Source organism: Lissotriton helveticus, chromosome 8, assembly GCF_964261635.1.
Source record: "Lissotriton helveticus chromosome 8, aLisHel1.1, whole genome shotgun sequence".
Taxonomy (NCBI): domain Eukaryota; kingdom Metazoa; phylum Chordata; class Amphibia; order Caudata; family Salamandridae; genus Lissotriton; species Lissotriton helveticus.
In genome coordinates, this window is record NC_136069.1 from 818718063 (window position 1) to 818739721 (window position 21659).

At 40.0% G+C, this 21659-nt stretch overlaps 17 non-coding genes across 17 annotated transcripts; all 17 read left to right on the forward strand.

Annotated features, from left to right (window-relative positions):
• The first annotated feature begins 1023 nt into the window (after positions 1 to 1023).
• Positions 1024 to 1095, forward strand: TRNAP-UGG (transfer RNA proline (anticodon UGG)). The gene has a single exon. It is a non-coding gene; the product is annotated as a tRNA-Pro (tRNA).
• Positions 1096 to 1383: 288 nt separating this feature from the next.
• On the forward strand, positions 1384 to 1456 carry TRNAA-CGC (transfer RNA alanine (anticodon CGC)). The gene has a single exon. It is a non-coding gene; the product is annotated as a tRNA-Ala (tRNA).
• Positions 1457 to 3581: 2125 nt separating this feature from the next.
• TRNAP-UGG (transfer RNA proline (anticodon UGG)) lies at positions 3582 to 3653 on the forward strand. Its single transcript has one exon. It is a non-coding gene; the product is annotated as a tRNA-Pro (tRNA).
• A 288-nt stretch (positions 3654 to 3941) lies between these two features.
• Positions 3942 to 4014, forward strand: TRNAV-CAC (transfer RNA valine (anticodon CAC)). The gene has a single exon. It is a non-coding gene; the product is annotated as a tRNA-Val (tRNA).
• A 2153-nt stretch (positions 4015 to 6167) lies between these two features.
• Positions 6168 to 6239, forward strand: TRNAP-UGG (transfer RNA proline (anticodon UGG)). The gene has a single exon. It is a non-coding gene; the product is annotated as a tRNA-Pro (tRNA).
• Positions 6240 to 6527: 288 nt separating this feature from the next.
• TRNAV-CAC (transfer RNA valine (anticodon CAC)) lies at positions 6528 to 6600 on the forward strand. Its single transcript has one exon. It is a non-coding gene; the product is annotated as a tRNA-Val (tRNA).
• A 2139-nt stretch (positions 6601 to 8739) lies between these two features.
• TRNAP-UGG (transfer RNA proline (anticodon UGG)) lies at positions 8740 to 8811 on the forward strand. Its single transcript has one exon. It is a non-coding gene; the product is annotated as a tRNA-Pro (tRNA).
• Positions 8812 to 9099: 288 nt separating this feature from the next.
• On the forward strand, positions 9100 to 9172 carry TRNAA-CGC (transfer RNA alanine (anticodon CGC)). The gene has a single exon. It is a non-coding gene; the product is annotated as a tRNA-Ala (tRNA).
• A 2121-nt stretch (positions 9173 to 11293) lies between these two features.
• Positions 11294 to 11365, forward strand: TRNAP-UGG (transfer RNA proline (anticodon UGG)). The gene has a single exon. It is a non-coding gene; the product is annotated as a tRNA-Pro (tRNA).
• A 288-nt stretch (positions 11366 to 11653) lies between these two features.
• TRNAV-CAC (transfer RNA valine (anticodon CAC)) lies at positions 11654 to 11726 on the forward strand. Its single transcript has one exon. It is a non-coding gene; the product is annotated as a tRNA-Val (tRNA).
• A 2171-nt stretch (positions 11727 to 13897) lies between these two features.
• TRNAP-UGG (transfer RNA proline (anticodon UGG)) lies at positions 13898 to 13969 on the forward strand. Its single transcript has one exon. It is a non-coding gene; the product is annotated as a tRNA-Pro (tRNA).
• Positions 13970 to 14257: 288 nt separating this feature from the next.
• On the forward strand, positions 14258 to 14330 carry TRNAA-CGC (transfer RNA alanine (anticodon CGC)). Its single transcript has one exon. It is a non-coding gene; the product is annotated as a tRNA-Ala (tRNA).
• A 2136-nt stretch (positions 14331 to 16466) lies between these two features.
• Positions 16467 to 16538, forward strand: TRNAP-UGG (transfer RNA proline (anticodon UGG)). The gene has a single exon. It is a non-coding gene; the product is annotated as a tRNA-Pro (tRNA).
• A 288-nt stretch (positions 16539 to 16826) lies between these two features.
• Positions 16827 to 16899, forward strand: TRNAV-CAC (transfer RNA valine (anticodon CAC)). Its single transcript has one exon. It is a non-coding gene; the product is annotated as a tRNA-Val (tRNA).
• A 2145-nt stretch (positions 16900 to 19044) lies between these two features.
• On the forward strand, positions 19045 to 19116 carry TRNAP-UGG (transfer RNA proline (anticodon UGG)). Its single transcript has one exon. It is a non-coding gene; the product is annotated as a tRNA-Pro (tRNA).
• A 288-nt stretch (positions 19117 to 19404) lies between these two features.
• TRNAV-CAC (transfer RNA valine (anticodon CAC)) lies at positions 19405 to 19477 on the forward strand. The gene has a single exon. It is a non-coding gene; the product is annotated as a tRNA-Val (tRNA).
• A 2105-nt stretch (positions 19478 to 21582) lies between these two features.
• TRNAP-UGG (transfer RNA proline (anticodon UGG)) lies at positions 21583 to 21654 on the forward strand. Its single transcript has one exon. It is a non-coding gene; the product is annotated as a tRNA-Pro (tRNA).
• Positions 21655 to 21659: the final 5 nt, after the last annotated feature.

A 21659-nucleotide genomic window follows, 5' to 3' on the forward strand; every position in this document is an offset into this window, starting at 1 on the left:
GTGCTTGGTTGGCAAGCATCACATATTGTGATGTGTTAGCTAAGAGTTCCATGTCCTTCAGACTCATATATTCCTCTCTAGTTGTACCTTGGTGATTCCACAAAACATGGCATCATAATCAGCATTCTACTGCCACAGAGTGGACAGAGAAACCATTTAGAATTTCCCTGAAAAAGAAAAAAAGCATACTTAGGCAGAGCTTTGTGGACAGGAAGGACATTAGAGCAAGTGAGCAATAAGCACTGCTTTTGTTAATTTACATAGGCAGAACAGAGACTGCTGGGAAAAGCCTGAAATTAAAGGCACAGAAAATGCCTGCTTCTGGAGAGAACACTAAGAAGCATTGAAAGTTTTTCCTCTGACCCTGGCCACTCTTAAGAGGAATCCTATGATAGTCAGCAGGACCCACCCTAAAAAGGAAGGGACAGCCATTTGGACCCTTTCCACCTTTCCTTGATCGAGCCTGATTGAGCGCTGATTGAGCAGATAAGCACATAAGCACATAAGCACATAAGCACATGTACTTCTTATTTTGGGAAGGCATTGCTTAGCTTGTTACCAGCAGCTCAGTTATGTTATGATGTTAGAGGCTATGCAAGGAATGCTTTAGTCCTGCATTAGGCAGTTTTTATTGCTTCTTGCATTCAAGAGATAGATAATTAGCCAGAATCTGTGGCCCAGCTATTCACCTTGGCATTCCGATTTGCACAAAGGGAATAAGTATTTGAGAGAAAAGGCAAAATGTGTTTCTTATGTTGTTATGAACAGCTTTTTATTCTTTCTCTTTAGGCTCTAGCCAATGCAGAAATATATAAATAACTGCTGACTTCCTGTAAGACTTGTCCAATGCTGAGAAAAAATAAAAGGGGACACTTACAAATGATAGTGCTATCGTTTGAGAAAGGGTAAGTTGACACTGAATTTCCTGTGAATTCACAGACCAAGCATGAAAAAGACCCCAGCATGATCTTCATTGCGGGCTTAGAGCTGGTATTACCTTTTCAGAGGTGAGGGGCTTTCAACGGCTCGTTGGTCTAGGGGTATGATTCTCGCTTTGGGTGCGAGAGGTCCCGGGTTCAAATCCCGGACGAGCCCTTTCATTGGTGCTCTTTTGAAGTATGCATTTCAAAGCCAATATCAATTTTCTCTTTGCAGTAGTGGATGATTATTTGCTAGAGTCTCATGCTTTTAACCTTGCCCTGCCTGAGCAAATAGGAAACATTTCTCTTTAAGCATTTTGCAAAAATGCTGAACTTGCAAGGCATATACAAGCGTTCAGATAGGGCTGTCGGGCAGGTTGCATGAAAGAAATCTAAAACCAGATGCCCTTGGAATAGTCTGTTTTGAGCAGTTTCATCACAGAAGAATCACCTGTAGGTATCTGTTTCTGTAGTGTAGTGGTTATCACGTTCGCCTCGCACGCGAAAGGTCCCCGGTTCGAAACCGGGCAGAAACACTAGTTATATTGTCTTGGCTGCAATGTTGAGAGTTGCAGTTTTGCATGAAATTGTCCAGGCCCTGAAGGTGGGTTCATGCAGTGTCGTTCCAAGAAAGGGAATTCTCTTAAAAACAATAACATAATTGGCATGTGGATGTATCTGTTGATTCACAGACCTCACTTTCAAAAGAGCCCTGCATTCGGTTCAATGCTCAACCAGAACAAGCATTAACTTTGAGAATTGTTGGCACCAACAGGCCTCCTATTTTAGTGGAGTGTTTCTGGTTTTAAGTGCTGAGGCTTGGGCTCAATTCCTAGATGATCCTTCTCAAGGTGATGATACAAATGCATCGTCACCTTTTCGTTTAATGTCAGAATTGTTTATTTCCATTTGGTGGTGTATGAATGCTTTCGACAGTATGGGGATTTTTTCTAGCCTTGCATGAATAAAAGCATATCACTCCTCTTTATGTATTTTTCTAATACATTTATATTTGCATCTCCTCTCCTAGCATGCATTTTTGACTATCTTACAGGCTGTATATAATAAGTATCAATTCAGGGGCGCTTCTACTACTCAAATCACAACTGTTCTATCACGACATTGATAAGCAATCTGCATCTGCTTCTGTTGTGTATTGGTTATCATATTTACCTGACGTGTGAAAGTCCCATGTTTGACAGTGCACGTTAACAAAGAAACCAATGATTTTTATTAAAAGTTGTCTTGTGTTTTGGTTACCTTGCATCAGCCAAAACGTGCCAGAGATGACTTCATTTGCAGTCACTTGAAAAGTAGGGATTCTCAAATAAATGGCAAGAGGTTGAAACAAATCCAAAGAAATGCATGGCATATCTATGAGTAGGTGTATGCATGTATCCATATATAAAGATAGATAGATAGATAGATAGATAGAGATATAGATAGATAGATAGATAGATAGATAGATAGATAGATAGATAGATAGATAGATAGATAGATAGATAGATAGATAGATAGATAGATAGATAGATAGATATAGGGAGAGAGAGAGCGTTAATATAAACAGAGACTTTATTTTCAATCAAGCGGTATTTTCTTTCCTTTAGGAGCAGAATGTTCTGATCATCAGCGCACCAGAATGTAGTGCTTGGTTGGCAAGCATCACATATTGTGATGTGTTAGCTAAGAGTTCCATGTCCTTCAGACTCATATATTCCTCTGTAATTGTACCTTGGTGATTCCACAAAACATGGCATCATAATCAGCATTCTACTGCCACAGAGTGGACAGAGAAACCATTTAGAATTTCCCTGAAAAAGAAAAAAAGCATACTTAGGCAGAGCTTTGTGGACAGGAAGGACATTAGAGCAAGTGAGGAATAAGCACTGCTTTTGTTAATTTACATAGGCAGAACAGAGACTGCTGGGAAAAGCCTGAAATTAAAGGCACAGAAAATGCCTGCTTCTGGAGAGAACACTAAGAAGCATTGAAAGTTTTTCCTCTGACCCTGGCCACTCTTAAGAGGAATCCTATGATAGTCAGCAGGACCCACCCTAAAAAGGAAGGGACAGCCATTTGGACCCTTTCCACCTTTCCTATATCTCGCCTGATCGAGCATGATTGAGCGCTGATTGAGCGGATAAGCACATAAGCACATGTACTTCTCATTTTGGGAAGGCATTGCTTAGCTTGTTACCAGCAGCTCAGTTATGTTATGATGTTAGAGGCTATGCAAGGAATGCTTTAGTCCTGCATTAGGCAGTTTTTATTGCTTCTTGCATTCAAGAGATAGATAATTAGCCAGAATCTGTGGCCCAGCTATTCACCTTGGCATTCCGATTTGCACAAAGGGAATAAGTATTTGAGAGAAAAGGCAAAATGTGTTTCTTATGTTGTTATGAACAGCTTTTTATTCTTTCTCATTAGGCTCTAGCCAATGCAGAAATATATAAATAACTGCTGACTTCCTGTAAGACTTGTCCAATGCTGAGAAAAAATAAAAGGGGACACTTACAAATGATAGTGCTATCGTTTGAGAAAGGGTAAGTTGACACTGAATTTCCTGTGAATTCACAGACCAAGCATGAAAAAGACCCCAGCATGATCTTCATTGCGGGCTTAGAGCTGGTATTACCTTTTCAGAGGTGAGGGTCTTTCAACGGCTCGTTGGTCTAGGGGTATGATTCTCGCTTTGGGTGCGAGAGGTCCCGGGTTCAAATCCCGGACGAGCCCTTTCATTGGTGCTCTTTTGAAGTATGCATTTCAAAGCCAATATCAATTTTCTCTTTGCAGTAGTGGATGATTATTTGCTAGAGTCTCATGCTTTTAACCTTGCCCTGCCTGAGCAAATAGGAAACATTTCTCTTTAAGCATTTTGCAAAAATGCTGAACTTGCAAGGCATATACAAGCGTTCAGATAGGGCTGTCGGGCAGGTTGCATGAAAGAAATCTAAAACCAGATGCCCTTGGAATAGTCTGTTTTGAGCAGTTTCATCACAGAAGAATCACCTGTAGGTATCTGTTTCTGTAGTGTAGTGGTTATCACGTTCGCCTCACACGCGAAAGGTCCCCGGTTCGAAACCGGGCAGAAACACTAGTTATATTGTCTTGGCTGCAATGTTGAGAGTTGCCGTTTTGCATGAAATTGTCCAGGCCCTGAAGGTGGGTTCATGCAGTCTCGTTCCAAGAAAGTGAATTCTCTTAAAAACAATAACATAATTGGCATGTGGATGTATCTGTTGATTCACAGACCTCACTTTCAAAAGAGCCCTGCATTCGGTTCAATGCTCAACCAGAACAAGCATTAACTTTGAGAATTGTTGGCACCAACAGGCCTCCTATTTTAGTGGAGTGTTTTTGGTTTTAAGTGCTGAGGCTTGGGCTCAATTCCTAGATGATCCTTCTCAAGGTGATGATACAAATGCATCGTCACCTTTTCGTTTAATGTCAGAATTGTTTATTTCCATTTGGTGGTGTATGAATGCTTTCGACAGTATGGGGATTTTTTCTAGCCTTGCATGAATAAAAGCATATCACTCCTCTTTATGTATTTTTCTAATACATTTATATTTGCATCTCCTCTCCTAGCATGCATTTTTGACTATCTTACAGGCTGTATATAATAAGTATCAATTCAGGGGCGCTTCTACTACTCAAATCACAACTGTTCTATCACGACATTGATAAGCAATCTGCATCTGCTTCTGTTGTGTATTGGTTATCATATTTACCTGACGTGTGAAAGTCCCATGTTTGACAGTGCACGTTAACAAAGAAACCAATGATTTTTATTAAAAGTTGTCTTGTGTTTTGGTTACCTTGCATCAGCCAAAACGTGCCAGAGATGACTTCATTTGCAGTCACTTGAAAAGTAGGGATTCTCAAATAAATGGCAAGAGGTTGAAACAAATCCAAAGAAATGCATGGCATATCTATGAGTAGGTGTATGCATGTATCCATATATAAAGATAGATAGATAGATAGATAGATAGAGATATAGATAGATAGATAGATAGATAGATAGATAGATAGATAGATAGATAGATAGATAGATAGATAGATAGATAGATAGATAGATAGATAGATAGATAGATAGATAGATAGATAGATAGATAGATAGATATAGGGAGAGAGAGAGCGTTAATATAAACAGAGACTTTATTTTCAATCAAGCGGTATTTTCTTTCCTTTAGGAGCAGAATGTTCTGATCATCAGCGCACCAGAATGTAGTGCTTGGTTGGCAAGCATCACATATTGTGATGTGTTAGCTAAGAGTTCCATGTCCTTCAGACTCATATATTCCTCTGTAGTTGTACCTTGGTGATTCCACAAAACATGGCATCATAATCAGCATTCTACTGCCACAGAGTGGACAGAGAAACCATTTAGAATTTCCCTGAAAAAGAAAAAAAGCATACTTAGGCAGAGCTTTGTGGACAGGAAGGACATTAGAGCAAGTGAGCAATAAGCACTGCTTTTGTTAATTTACATAGGCAGAACAGAGACTGCTGGGAAAAGCCTGAAATTAAAGGCACAGAAAATGCCTGCTTCTGGAGAGAACACTAAGAAGCATTGAAAGTTTTTCCTCTGACCCTGGCCACTCTTAAGAGGAATCCTATGATAGTCAGCAGGACCCACCCTAAAAAGGAAGGGACAGCCATTTGGACCCTTTCCACCTTTCCTTGATCGAGCCAGATCGAGCCTGATCGAGCGCTGATTGAGCGGATAAGCACATAAGCACATGTACTTCTTATTTTGGGAAGGCATTGCTTAGCTTGTTACCAGCAGCTCAGTTATGTTATGATGTTAGAGGCTATGCAAGGAATGCTTTAGTCCTGCATTAGGCAGTTTTTATTGCTTCTTGCATTCAAGAGATAGATAATTAGCCAGAATCTGTGGCCCAGCTATTCACCTTGGCATTCCGATTTGCACAAAGGGAATAAGTATTTGAGAGAAAAGGCAAAATGTGTTTCTTATGTTGTTATGAACAGCTTTTTATTCTTTCTCTTTAGGCTCTAGCCAATGCAGAAATATATAAATAACTGCTGACTTCCTGTAAGACTTGTCCAATGCTGAGAAAAAATAAAAGGGGACACTTACAAATGATAGTGCTATCGTTTGAGAAAGGGTAAGTTGACACTGAATTTCCTGTGAATTCACAGACCAAGCATGAAAAAGACCCCAGCATGATCTTCATTGCGGGCTTAGAGCTGGTATTACCTTTTCAGAGGTGAGGGTCTTTCAACGGCTCGTTGGTCTAGGGGTATGATTCTCGCTTTGGGTGCGAGAGGTCCCGGGTTCAAATCCCGGACGAGCCCTTTCATTGGTGCTCTTTTGAAGTATGCATTTCAAAGCCAATATCAATTTTCTCTTTGCAGTAGTGGATGATTATTTGCTAGAGTCTCATGCTTTTAACCTTGCCCTGCCTGAGCAAATAGGAAACATTTCTCTTTAAGCATTTTGCAAAAATGCTGAACTTGCAAGGCATATACAAGCGTTCAGATAGGGCTGTCGGGCAGGTTGCATGAAAGAAATCTAAAACCAGATGCCCTTGGAATAGTCTGTTTTGAGCAGTTTCATCACAGAAGAATCACCTGTAGGTATCTGTTTCTGTAGTGTAGTGGTTATCACGTTCGCCTCACACGCGAAAGGTCCCCGGTTCGAAACCGGGCAGAAACACTAGTTATATTGTCTTGGCTGCAATGTTGAGAGTTGCCGTTTTGCATGAAATTGTCCAGGCCCTGAAGGTGGGTTCATGCAGTCTCGTTCCAAGAAAGTGAATTCACTTAAAAACAATAACATAATTGGCATGTGGATGTATCTGTTGATTCACAGACCTCACTTTCAAAAGAGCCCTGCATTCGGTTCAATGCTCAACCAGAACAAGCATTAACTTTGAGAATTGTTGGCACCAACAGGCCTCCTATTTTAGTGGAGTGTTTTTGGTTTTAAGTGCTGAGGCTTGGGCTCAATTCCTAGATGATCCTTCTCAAGGTGATGATACAAATGCATCGTCACCTTTTCGTTTAATGTCAGAATTGTTTATTTCCATTTGGTGGTGTATGAATGCTTTCGACAGTATGGGGATTTTTTCTAGCCTTGCATGAATAAAAGCATATCACTCCTCTTTATGTATTTTTCTAATACATTTATATTTGCATCTCCTCTCCTAGCATGCATTTTTGACTATCTTACAGGCTGTATATAATAAGTATCAATTCAGGGGCGCTTCTACTACTCAAATCACAACTGTTCTATCACGACATTGATAAGCAATCTGCATCTGCTTCTGTTGTGTATTGGTTATCATATTTACCTGACGTGTGAAAGTCCCATGTTTGACAGTGCACGTTAACAAAGAAACCAATGATTTTTATTAAAAGTTGTCTTGTGTTTTGGTTACCTTGCATCAGCCAAAACGTGCCAGAGATGACTTCATTTGCAGTCACTTGAAAAGTAGGGATTCTCAAATAAATGGCAAGAGGTTGAAACAAATCCAAAGAAATGCATGGCATATCTATGAGTAGGTGTATGCATGTATCCATATATAAAGATAGATAGATAGATAGATAGATAGATAGAGATATAGATAGATAGATAGATAGATAGATAGATAGATAGATAGATAGATAGATAGATAGATAGATAGATAGATAGATAGATAGATAGATAGATAGATAGATAGATAGATAGATAGATAGATATAGGGAGAGAGAGAGCGTTAATATAAACAGAGACTTTATTTTCAATCAAGCGGTATTTTCTTTCCTTTAGGAGCAGAATGTTCTGATCATCAGCGCACCAGAATGTAGTGCTTGGTTGGCAAGCATCACATATTGTGATGTGTTAGCTAAGAGTTCCATGTCCTTCAGACTCATATATTCCTCTGTAGTTGTACCTTGGTGATTCCACAAAACATGGCATCATAATCAGCATTCTACTGCCACAGAGTGGACAGAGAAACCATTTAGAATTTCCCTGAAAAAGAAAAAAAGCATACTTAGGCAGAGCTTTGTGGACAGGAAGGACATTAGAGCAAGTGAGCAATAAGCACTGATTTTGTTAATTTACATAGGCAGAACAGAGACTGCTGGGAAAAGCCTGAAATTAAAGGCACAGAAAATGCCTGCTTCTGGAGAGAACACTAAGAAGCATTGAAAGTTTTTCCTCTGACCCTGGCCACTCTTAAGAGGAATCCTATGATAGTCAGCAGGACCCACCCTAAAAAGGAAGGGACAGCCATTTGGACCCTTTCCACCTTTCCTTGATCGAGCCTGATTGAGCGCTGATTGAGCGGATAAGCACATAAGCACATGTACTTCTTATTTTGGGAAGGCATTGCTTAGCTTGTTACCAGCAGCTCAGTTATGTTATGATGTTAGAGGCTATGCAAGGAATGCTTTAGTCCTGCATTAGGCAGTTTTTATTGCTTCTTGCATTCAAGAGATAGATAATTAGCCAGAATCTGTGGCCCAGCTATTCACCTTGGCATTCCGATTTGCACAAAGGGAATAAGTATTTGAGAGAAAAGGCAAAATGTGTTTCTTATGTTGTTATGAACAGCTTTTTATTCTTTCTCTTTAGGCTCTAGCCAATGCAGAAATATATAAATAACTGCTGACTTCCTGTAAGACTTGTCCAATGCTGAGAAAAAATAAAAGGGGACACTTACAAATGATAGTGCTATCGTTTGAGAAAGGGTAAGTTGACACTGAATTTCCTGTGAATTCACAGACCAAGCATGAAAAAGACCCCAGCATGATCTTCATTGCGGGCTTAGAGCTGGTATTACCTTTTCAGAGGTGAGGGGCTTTCAACGGCTCGTTGGTCTAGGGGTATGATTCTCGCTTTGGGTGCGAGAGGTCCCGGGTTCAAATCCCGGACGAGCCCTTTCATTGGTGCTCTTTTGAAGTATGCATTTCAAAGCCAATATCAATTTTCTCTTTGCAGTAGTGGATGATTATTTGCTAGAGTCTCATGCTTTTAACCTTGCCCTGCCTGAGCAAATAGGAAACATTTCTCTTTAAGCATTTTGCAAAAATGCTGAACTTGCAAGGCATATACAAGCGTTCAGATAGGGCTGTCGGGCAGGTTGCATGAAAGAAATCTAAAACCAGATGCCCTTGGAATAGTCTGTTTTGAGCAGTTTCATCACAGAAGAATCACCTGTAGGTATCTGTTTCTGTAGTGTAGTGGTTATCACGTTCGCCTCGCACGCGAAAGGTCCCCGGTTCGAAACCGGGCAGAAACACTAGTTATATTGTCTTGGCTGCAATGTTGAGAGTTGCCGTTTTGCATGAAATTGTCCAGGCCCTGAAGGTGGGTTCATGCAGTGTCGTTCCAAGAAAGGGAATTCTCTTAAAAACAATAACATAATTGGCATGTGGATGTATCTGTTGATTCACAGACCTCACTTTCAAAAGAGCCCTGCATTCGGTTCAATGCTCAACCAGAACAAGCATTAACTTTGAGAATTGTTGGCACCAACAGGCCTCCTATTTTAGTGGAGTGTTTCTGGTTTTAAGTGCTGAGGCTTGGGCTCAATTCCTAGATGATCCTTCTCAAGGTGATGATACAAATGCATCGTCACCTTTTCGTTTAATGTCAGAATTGTTTATTTCCATTTGGTGGTGTATGAATGCTTTCGACAGTATGGGGATTTTTTCTAGCCTTGCATGAATAAAAGCATATCACTCCTCTTTATGTATTTTTCTAATACATTTATATTTGCATCTCCTCTCCTAGCATGCATTTTTGACTATCTTACAGGCTGTATATAATAAGTATCAATTCAGGGGCGCTTCTACTACTCAAATCACAACTGTTCTATCACGACATTGATAAGCAATCTGCATCTGCTTCTGTTGTGTATTGGTTATCATATTTACCTGACGTGTGAAAGTCCCATGTTTGACAGTGCACGTTAACAAAGAAACCAATGATTTTTATTAAAAGTTGTCTTGTGTTTTGGTTACCTTGCATCAGCCAAAACGTGCCAGAGATGACTTCATTTGCAGTCACTTGAAAAGTAGGGATTCTCAAATAAATGGCAAGAGGTTGAAACAAATCCAAAGAAATGCATGGCATATCTATGAGTAGGTGTATGCATGTATCCATATATAAAGATAGATAGATAGATAGATAGATAGAGATATAGATAGATAGATAGATAGATAGATAGATAGATAGATAGATAGATAGATAGATAGATAGATAGATAGATAGATAGATAGATAGATAGATAGATATAGGGAGAGAGAGAGCGTTAATATAAACAGAGACTTTATTTTCAATCAAGCGGTATTTTCTTTCCTTTAGGAGCAGAATGTTCTGATCATCAGCGCACCAGAATGTAGTGCTTGGTTGGCAAGCATCACATATTGTGATGTGTTAGCTAAGAGTTCCATGTCCTTCAGACTCATATATTCCTCTGTAGTTGTACCTTGGTGATTCCACAAAACATGGCATCATAATCAGCATTCTACTGCCACAGAGTGGACAGAGAAACCATTTAGAATTTCCCTGAAAAAGAAAAAAAGCATACTTAGGCAGAGCTTTGTGGACAGGAAGGACATTAGAGCAAGTGAGCAATAAGCACTGCTTTTGTTAATTTACATAGGCAGAACAGAGACTGCTGGGAAAAGCCTGAAATTAAAGGCACAGAAAATGCCTGCTTCTGGAGAGAACACTAAGAAGCATTGAAAGTTTTTCCTCTGACCCTGGCCACTCTTAAGAGGAATCCTATGATAGTCAGCAGGACCCACCCTAAAAAGGAAGGGACAGCCATTTGGACCCTTTCCACCTTTCCTTGATCGAGCCAGATCGAGCCTGATCGAGCGCTGATTGAGCGGATAAGCACATAAGCACATGTACTTCTTATTTTGGGAAGGCATTGCTTAGCTTGTTACCAGCAGCTCAGTTATGTTATGATGTTAGAGGCTATGCAAGGAATGCTTTAGTCCTGCATTAGGCAGTTTTTATTGCTTCTTGCATTCAAGAGATAGATAATTAGCCAGAATCTGTGGCCCAGCTATTCACCTTGGCATTCCGATTTGCACAAAGGGAATAAGTATTTGAGAGAAAAGGCAAAATGTGTTTCTTATGTTGTTATGAACAGCTTTTTATTCTTTCTCTTTAGGCTCTAGCCAATGCAGAAATATATAAATAACTGCTGACTTCCTGTAAGACTTGTCCAATGCTGAGAAAAAATAAAAGGGGACACTTACAAATGATAGTGCTATCGTTTGAGAAAGGGTAAGTTGACACTGAATTTCCTGTGAATTCACAGACCAAGCATGAAAAAGACCCCAGCATGATCTTCATTGCGGGCTTAGAGCTGGTATTACCTTTTCAGAGGTGAGGGTCTTTCAACGGCTCGTTGGTCTAGGGGTATGATTCTCGCTTTGGGTGCGAGAGGTCCCGGGTTCAAATCCCGGACGAGCCCTTTCATTGGTGCTCTTTTGAAGTATGCATTTCAAAGCCAATATCAATTTTCTCTTTGCAGTAGTGGATGATTATTTGCTAGAGTCTCATGCTTTTAACCTTGCCCTGCCTGAGCAAATAGGAAACATTTCTCTTTAAGCATTTTGCAAAAATGCTGAACTTGCAAGGCATATACAAGCGTTCAGATAGGGCTGTCGGGCAGGTTGCATGAAAGAAATCTAAAACCAGATGCCCTTGGAATAGTCTGTTTTGAGCAGTTTCATCACAGAAGAATCACCTGTAGGTATCTGTTTCTGTAGTGTAGTGGTTATCACGTTCGCCTCACACGCGAAAGGTCCCCGGTTCGAAACCGGGCAGAAACACTAGTTATATTGTCTTGGCTGCAATGTTGAGAGTTGCCGTTTTGCATGAAATTGTCCAGGCCCTGAAGGTGGGTTCATGCAGTCTCGTTCCAAGAAAGTGAATTCTCTTAAAAACAATAACATAATTGGCATGTGGATGTATCTGTTGATTCACAGACCTCACTTTCAAAAGAGCCCTGCATTCGGTTCAATGCTCAACCAGAACAAGCATTAACTTTGAGAATTGTTGGCACCAACAGGCCTCCTATTTTAGTGGAGTGTTTTTGGTTTTAAGTGCTGAGGCTTGGGCTCAATTCCTAGATGATCCTTCTCAAGGTGATGATACAAATGCATCGTCACCTTTTCGTTTAATGTCAGAATTGTTTATTTCCATTTGGTGGTGTATGAATGCTTTCGACAGTATGGGGATTTTTTCTAGCCTTGCATGAATAAAAGCATATCACTCCTCTTTATGTATTTTTCTAATACATTTATATTTGCATCTCCTCTCCTAGCATGCATTTTTGACTATCTTACAGGCTGTATATAATAAGTATCAATTCAGGGGCGCTTCTACTACTCAAATCACAACTGTTCTATCACGACATTGATAAGCAATCTGCATCTGCTTCTGTTGTGTATTGGTTATCATATTTACCTGACGTGTGAAAGTCCCATGTTTGACAGTGCACGTTAACAAAGAAACCAATGATTTTTATTAAAAGTTGTCTTGTGTTTTGGTTACCTTGCATCAGCCAAAACGTGCCAGAGATGACTTCATTTGCAGTCACTTGAAAAGTAGGGATTCTCAAATAAATGGCAAGAGGTTGAAACAAATCCAAAGAAATGCATGGCATATCTATGAGTAGGTGTATGCATGTATCCATATATAAAGATAGATAGATAGATAGATAGATAGATAGAGATATAGATAGATAGATAGATAGATAGATAGATAGATAGATAGATAGATAGATAGATAGATAGATAGATAGATAGATAGATAGATAGATAGATAGATAGATAGATAGATAGATAGATAGATAGATAGATAGATAGATAGATAGATATAGGGAGAGAGAGAGCGTTAATATAAACAGAGACTTTATTTTCAATCAAGCGGTATTTTCTTTCCTTTAGGAGCAGAATGTTCTGATCATCAGCGCACCAGAATGTAGTGCTTGGTTGGCAAGCATCACATATTGTGATGTGTTAGCTAAGAGTTCCATGTCCTTCAGACTCATATATTCCTCTGTAGTTGTACCTTGGTGATTCCACAAAACATGGCATCATAATCAGCATTCTACTGCCACAGAGTGGACAGAGAAACCATTTAGAATTTCCCTGAAAAAGAAAAAAAGCATACTTAGGCAGAGCTTTGTGGACAGGAAGGACATTAGAGCAAGTGAGCAATAAGCACTGCTTTTGTTAATTTACATAGGCAGAACAGAGACTGCTGGGAAAAGCCTGAAATTAAAGGCACAGAAAATGCCTGCTTCTGGAGAGAACACTAAGAAGCATTGAAAGTTTTTCCTCTGACCCTGGCCACTCTTAAGAGGAATCCTATGATAGTCAGCAGGACCCACCCTAAAAAGGAAGGGACAGCCATTTGGACCCTTTCCACCTTTCCTTGATCGAGCCTGATTGAGCGCTGATTGAGCGGATAAGCACATAAGCACATAAGCACATGTACTTCTTATTTTGGGAAGGCATTGCTTAGCTTGTTACCAGCAGCTCAGTTATGTTATGATGTTAGAGGCTATGCAAGGAATGCTTTAGTCCTGCATTAGGCAGTTTTTATTGCTTCTTGCATTCAAGAGATAGATAATTAGCCAGAATCTGTGGCCCAGCTATTCACCTTGGCATTCCGATTTGCACAAAGGGAATAAGTATTTGAGAGAAAAGGCAAAATGTGTTTCTTATGTTGTTATGAACAGCTTTTTATTCTTTCTCTTTAGGCTCTAGCCAATGCAGAAATATATAAATAACTGCTGACTTCCTGTAAGACTTGTCCAATGCTGAGAAAAAATAAAAGGGGACACTTACAAATGATAGTGCTATCGTTTGAGAAAGGGTAAGTTGACACTGAATTTCCTGTGAATTCACAGACCAAGCATGAAAAAGACCCCAGCATGATCTTCATTGCGGGCTTAGAGCTGGTATTACCTTTTCAGAGGTGAGGGGCTTTCAACGGCTCGTTGGTCTAGGGGTATGATTCTCGCTTTGGGTGCGAGAGGTCCCGGGTTCAAATCCCGGACGAGCCCTTTCATTGGTGCTCTTTTGAAGTATGCATTTCAAAGCCAATATCAATTTTCTCTTTGCAGTAGTGGATGATTATTTGCTAGAGTCTCATGCTTTTAACCTTGCCCTGCCTGAGCAAATAGGAAACATTTCTCTTTAAGCATTTTGCAAAAATGCTGAACTTGCAAGGCATATACAAGCGTTCAGATACGGCTGTCGGGCAGGTTGCATGAAAGAAATCTAAAACCAGATGCCCTTGGAATAGTCTGTTTTGAGCAGTTTCATCACAGAAGAATCACCTGTAGGTATCTGTTTCTGTAGTGTAGTGGTTATCACGTTCGCCTCGCACGCGAAAGGTCCCCGGTTCGAAACCGGGCAGAAACACTAGTTATATTGTCTTGGCTGCAATGTTGAGAGTTGCAGTTTTGCATGAAATTGTCCAGGCCCTGAAGGTGGGTTCATGCAGTGTCGTTCCAAGAAAGGGAATTCTCTTAAAAACAATAACATAATTGGCATGTGGATGTATCTGTTGATTCACAGACCTCACTTTCAAAAGAGCCCTGCATTCGGTTCAATGCTCAACCAGAACAAGCATTAACTTTGAGAATTGTTGGCACCAACAGGCCTCCTATTTTAGTGGAGTGTTTCTGGTTTTAAGTGCTGAGGCTTGGGCTCAATTCCTAGATGATCCTTCTCAAGGTGATGATACAAATGCATCGTCACCTTTTCGTTTAATGTCAGAATTGTTTATTTCCATTTGGTGGTGTATGAATGCTTTCGACAGTATGGGGATTTTTTCTAGCCTTGCATGAATAAAAGCATATCACTCCTCTTTATGTATTTTTCTAATACATTTATATTTGCATCTCCTCTCCTAGCATGCATTTTTGACTATCTTACAGGCTGTATATAATAAGTATCAATTCAGGGGCGCTTCTACTACTCAAATCACAACTGTTCTATCACGACATTGATAAGCAATCTGCATCTGCTTCTGTTGTGTATTGGTTATCATATTTACCTGACGTGTGAAAGTCCCATGTTTGACAGTGCACGTTAACAAAGAAACCAATGATTTTTATTAAAAGTTGTCTTGTGTTTTGGTTACCTTGCATCAGCCAAAACGTGCCAGAGATGACTTCATTTGCAGTCACTTGAAAAGTAGGGATTCTCAAATGAATGGCAAGAGGTTGAAACAAATCCAAAGAAATGCATGGCATATCTATGAGTAGGTGTATGCATGTATCCATATATAAAGATAGATAGATAGATAGATAGAGATATAGATAGATAGATAGATAGATAGATAGATAGATAGATAGATAGATAGATAGATAGATAGATAGATAGATAGATAGATAGATAGATAGATAGATAGATAGATATAGGGAGAGAGAGAGCGTTAATATAAACAGAGACTTTATTTTCAATCAAGCGGTATTTTCTTTCCTTTAGGAGCAGAATGTTCTGATCATCAGCGCACCAGAATGTAGTGCTTGGTTGGCAAGCATCACATATTGTGATGTGTTAGCTAAGAGTTCCATGTCCTTCAGACTCATATATTCCTCTGTAATTGTACCTTGGTGATTCCACAAAACATGGCATCATAATCAGCATTCTACTGCCACAGAGTGGACAGAGAAACCATTTAGAATTTCCCTGAAAAAGAAAAAAAGCATACTTAGGCAGAGCTTTGTGGACAGGAAGGACATTAGAGCAAGTGAGGAATAAGCACTGCTTTTGTTAATTTACATAGGCAGAACAGAGACTGCTGGGAAAAGCCTGAAATTAAAGGCACAGAAAATGCCTGCTTCTGGAGAGAACACTAAGAAGCATTGAAAGTTTTTCCTCTGACCCTGGCCACTCTTAAGAGGAATCCTATGATAGTCAGCAGGACCCACCCTAAAAAGGAAGGGACAGCCATTTGGACCCTTTCCACCTTTCCTTGATCGAACCTGATCGAGCCTGATTGAGCGCTGATTGAGCGGATAAGCACATAAGCACATGTACTTCTCATTTTGGGAAGGCATTGCTTAGCTTGTTACCAGCAGCTCAGTTATGTTATGATGTTAGAGGCTATGCAAGGAATGCTTTAGTCCTGCATTAGTCCTGCATTAGGCAGTTTTTATTGCTTCTTGCATTCAAGAGATAGATAATTAGCCAGAATCTGTGGCCCAGCTATTCACCTTGGCATTCCGATTTGCACAAAGGGAATAAGTATTTGAGAGAAAAGGCAAAATGTGTTTCTTATGTTGTTATGAACAGCTTTTTATTCTTTCTCTTTAGGCTCTAGCCAATGCAGAAATATATAAATAACTGCTGACTTCCTGTAAGACTTGTCCAATGCTGAGAAAAAATAAAAGGGGACACTTACAAATGATAGTGCTATCGTTTGAGAAAGGGTAAGTTGACACTGAATTTCCTGTGAATTCACAGACCAAGCATGAAAAAGACCCCAGCATGATCTTCATTGCGGGCTTAGAGCTGGTATTACCTTTTCAGAGGTGAGGGTCTTTCAACGGCTCGTTGGTCTAGGGGTATGATTCTCGCTTTGGGTGCGAGAGGTCCCGGGTTCAAATCCCGGACGAGCCCTTTCATTGGTGCTCTTTTGAAGTATGCATTTCAAAGCCAATATCAATTTTCTCTTTGCAGTAGTGGATGATTATTTGCTAGAGTCTCATGCTTTTAACCTTGCCCTGCCTGAGCAAATAGGAAACATTTCTCTTTAAGCATTTTGCAAAAATGCTGAACTTGCAAGGCATATACAAGCGTTCAGATAGGGCTGTCGGGCAGGTTGCATGAAAGAAATCTAAAACCAGATGCCCTTGGAATAGTCTGTTTTGAGCAGTTTCATCACAGAAGAATCACCTGTAGGTATCTGTTTCTGTAGTGTAGTGGTTATCACGTTCGCCTCACACGCGAAAGGTCCCCGGTTCGAAACCGGGCAGAAACACTAGTTATATTGTCTTGGCTGCAATGATGAGAGTTGCCGTTTTGCATGAAATTGTCCAGGCCCTGAAGGTGGGTTCATGCAGTCTCGTTCCAAGAAAGTGAATTCTCTTAAAAACAATAACATAATTGGCATGTGGATGTATCTGTTGATTCACAGACCTCACTTTCAAAAGAGCCCTGCATTCGGTTCAATGCTCAACCAGAACAAGCATTAACTTTGAGAATTGTTGGCACCAACAGGCCTCCTATTTTAGTGGAGTGTTTTTGGTTTTAAGTGCTGAGGCTTGGGCTCAATTCCTAGATGATCCTTCTCAAGGTGATGATACAAATGCATCGTCACCTTTTCGTTTAATGTCAGAATTGTTTATTTCCATTTGGTGGTGTATGAATGCTTTCGACAGTATGGGGATTTTTTCTAGCCTTGCATGAATAAAAGCATATCACTCCTCTTTATGTATTTTTCTAATACATTTATATTTGCATCTCCTCTCCTAGCATGCATTTTTGACTATCTTACAGGCTGTATATAATAAGTATCAATTCAGGGGCGCTTCTACTACTCAAATCACAACTGTTCTATCACGACATTGATAAGCAATCTGCATCTGCTTCTGTTGTGTATTGGTTATCATATTTACCTGACGTGTGAAAGTCCCATGTTTGACAGTGCACGTTAACAAAGAAACCAATGATTTTTATTAAAAGTTGTCTTGTGTTTTGGTTACCTTGCATCAGCCAAAACGTGCCAGAGATGACTTCATTTGCAGTCACTTGAAAAGTAGGGATTCTCAAATAAATGGCAAGAGGTTGAAACAAATCCAAAGAAATGCATGGCATATCTATGAGTAGGTGTATGCATGTATCCATATATAAAGATAGATAGATAGATAGATAGATAGAGATATAGATAGATAGATAGATAGATAGATAGATAGATAGATAGATAGATAGATAGATAGATAGATAGATAGATAGATAGATAGATAGATAGATAGATAGATAGATAGATAGATAGATAGATATAGGGAGAGAGAGAGCGTTAATATAAACAGAGACTTTATTTTCAATCAAGCGGTATTTTCTTTCCTTTAGGAGCAGAATGTTCTGATCATCAGCGCACCAGAATGTAGTGCTTGGTTGGCAAGCATCACATATTGTGATGTGTTAGCTAAGAGTTCCATGTCCTTCAGACTCATATATTCCTCTGTAGTTGTACCTTGGTGATTCCACAAAACATGGCATCATAATCAGCATTCTACTGCCACAGAGTGGACAGAGAAACCATTTAGAATTTCCCTGAAAAAGAAAAAAAGCATACTTAGGCAGAGCTTTGTGGACAGGAAGGACATTAGAGCAAGTGAGCAATAAGCACTGCTTTTGTTAATTTACATAGGCAGAACAGAGACTGCTGGGAAAAGCCTGAAATTAAAGGCACAGAAAATGCCTGCTTCTGGAGAGAACACTAAGAAGCATTGAAAGTTTTTCCTCTGACCCTGGCCACTCTTAAGAGGAATCCTATGATAGTCAGCAGGACCCACCCTAAAAAGGAAGGGACAGCCATTTGGACCCTTTCCACCTTTCCTTGATCGAGCCTGATCGAGCCTGATCGAGCGCTGATTGAGCGGATAAGCACATAAGCACATGTACTTCTCATTTTGGGAAGGCATTGCTTAGCTTGTTACCAGCAGCTCAGTTATGTTATGATGTTAGAGGCTATGCAAGGAATGCTTTAGTCCTGCATTAGGCAGTTTTTATTGCTTCTTGCATTCAAGAGATAGATAATTAGCCAGAATCTGTGGCCCAGCTATTCACCTTGGCATTCCGATTTGCACAAAGGGAATAAGTATTTGAGAGAAAAGGCAAAATGTGTTTCTTATGTTGTTATGAACAGCTTTTTATTCTTTCTCTTTAGGCTCTAGCCAATGCAGAAATATATAAATAACTGCTGACTTCCTGTAAGACTTGTCCAATGCTGAGAAAAAATAAAAGGGGACACTTACAAATGATAGTGCTATCGTTTGAGAAAGGGTAAGTTGACACTGAATTTCCTGTGAATTCACAGACCAAGCATGAAAAAGACCCCAGCATGATCTTCATTGCGGGCTTAGAGCTGGTATTACCTTTTCAGAGGTGAGGGTCTTTCAACGGCTCGTTGGTCTAGGGGTATGATTCTCGCTTTGGGTGCGAGAGGTCCTGGGTTCAAATCCCGGACGAGCTCTTTCATTGGTGCTCTTTTGAAGTATGCATTTCAAAGCCAATATCAATTTTCTCTTTGCAGTAGTGGATGATTATTTGCTAGAGTCTCATGCTTTTAACCTTGCCCTGCCTGAGCAAATAGGAAACATTTCTCTTTAAGCATTTTGCAAAAATGCTGAACTTGCAAGGCATATACAAGCGTTCAGATAGGGCTGTCGGGCAGGTTGCATGAAAGAAATCTAAAACCAGATGCCCTTGGAATAGTCTGTTTTGAGCAGTTTCATCACAGAAGAATCACCTGTAGGTATCTGTTTCTGTAGTGTAGTGGTTATCACGTTCGCCTCACACGCGAAAGGTCCCCGGTTCGAAACCGGGCAGAAACACTAGTTATATTGTCTTGGCTGCAATGTTGAGAGTTGCCGTTTTGCATGAAATTGTCCAGGCCCTGAAGGTGGGTTCATGCAGTCTCGTTCCAAGAAAGTGAATTCTCTTAAAAACAATAACATAATTGGCATGTGGATGTATCTGTTGATTCACAGACCTCACTTTCAAAAGAGCCCTGCATTCGGTTCAATGCTCAACCAGAACAAGCATTAACTTTGAGAATTGTTGGCACCAACAGGCCTCCTATTTTAGTGGAGTGTTTTTGGTTTTAAGTGCTGAGGCTTGGGCTCAATTCCTAGATGATCCTTCTCAAGGTGATGATACAAATGCATCGTCACCTTTTCGTTTAATGTCAGAATTGTTTATTTCCATTTGGTGGTGTATGAATGCTTTCGACAGTATGGGGATTTTTTCTAGCCTTGCATGAATAAAAGCATATCACTCCTCTTTATGTATTTTTCTAATACATTTATATTTGCATCTCCTCTCCTAGCATGCATTTTTGACTATCTTACAGGCTGTATATAATAAGTATCAATTCAGGGGCGCTTCTACTACTCAAATCACAACTGTTCTATCACGACATTGATAAGCAATCTGCATCTGCTTCTGTTGTGTATTGGTTATCATATTTACCTGACGTGTGAAAGTCCCATGTTTGACAGTGCACGTTAACAAAGAAACCAATGATTTTTATTAAAAGTTGTCTTGTGTTTTGGTTACCTTGCATCAGCCAAAACGTGCCAGAGATGACTTCATTTGCAGTCACTTGAAAAGTAGGGATTCTCAAATAAATGGCAAGAGGTTGAAACAAATCCAAAGAAATGCATGGCATATCTATGAGTAGGTGTATGCATGTATCCATATATAAAGATAGATAGATAGATAGATAGATAGAGATATAGATAGATAGATAGATAGATAGATAGATAGATAGATAGATAGATAGATAGATAGATAGATAGATAGATAGATAGATATAGGGAGAGAGAGAGTGTTAATATAAACAGAGACTTTATTTTCAATCAAGCGGTATTTTCTTTCCTTTAGGAGCAGAATGTTCTGATCATCAGCGCACCAGAATGTAGTGCTTGGTTGGCAAGCATCACATATTGTGATGTGTTAGCTAAGAGTTCCATGTCCTTCAGACTCATATATTCCTCTGTAGTTGTACCTTGGTGATTCCACAAAACATGGCATCATAATCAGCATTCTACTGCCACAGAGTGGACAGAGAAACCATTTAGAATTTCCCTGAAAAAGAAAAAAAGCATACTTAGGCAGAGCTTTGTGGACAGGAAGGACATTAGAGCAAGTGAGCAATAAGCACTGCTTTTGTTAATTTACATAGGCAGAACAGAGACTGCTGGGAAAAGCCTGAAATTAAAGGCACAGAAAATGCCTGCTTCTGGAGAGAACACTAAGAAGCATTGAAAGTTTTTCCTCTGGCCCTGGCCACTCTTAAGAGGAATCCTATGATAGTCAGCAGGACCCACCCTAAAAAGGAAGGGACAGCCATTTGGACTCTTTCCACCTTTCCTTGATCGAGCCTGATCGAGCCTGATTGAGCGCTGATTGAGCGGATAAGCACATAAGCACATGTACTTCTCATTTTGGGAAGGCATTGCTTAGCTTGTTACCAGCAGCTCAGTTATGTTATGATGTTAGAGGCTATGCAAGGAATGCTTTAGTCCTGCATTAGGCAGTTTTTATTGCTTCTTGCATTCAAGAGATAGATAATTAGCCAGAATCTGTGGCCCAGCTATTCACCTTGGCATTCCGATTTGCACAAAGGGAATAAGTATTTGAGAGAAAAGGCAAAATGTGTTTCTTATGTTGTTATGAACAGCTTTTTATTCTTTCTCTTTAGGCTCTAGCCAATGCAGAAATATATAAATAACTGCTGACTTCCTGTAAGACTTGTCCAATGCTGAGAAAAAATAAAAGGGGACACTTACAAATGATAGTGCTATCGTTTGAGAAAGGGTAAGTTGACACTGAATTTCCTGTGAATTCACAGACCGAGCATGAAAAAGACCCCAGCATGATCTTCATTGCGGGCTTAGAGCTGGTATTACCTTTTCAGAGGTGAGGGTCTTTCAACGGCTCGTTGGTCTAGGGGTATGATTCTCGCTTTGGGTGCGAGAGGTCCCGGGTTCAAATCCCGGACGAGCCCTTTCA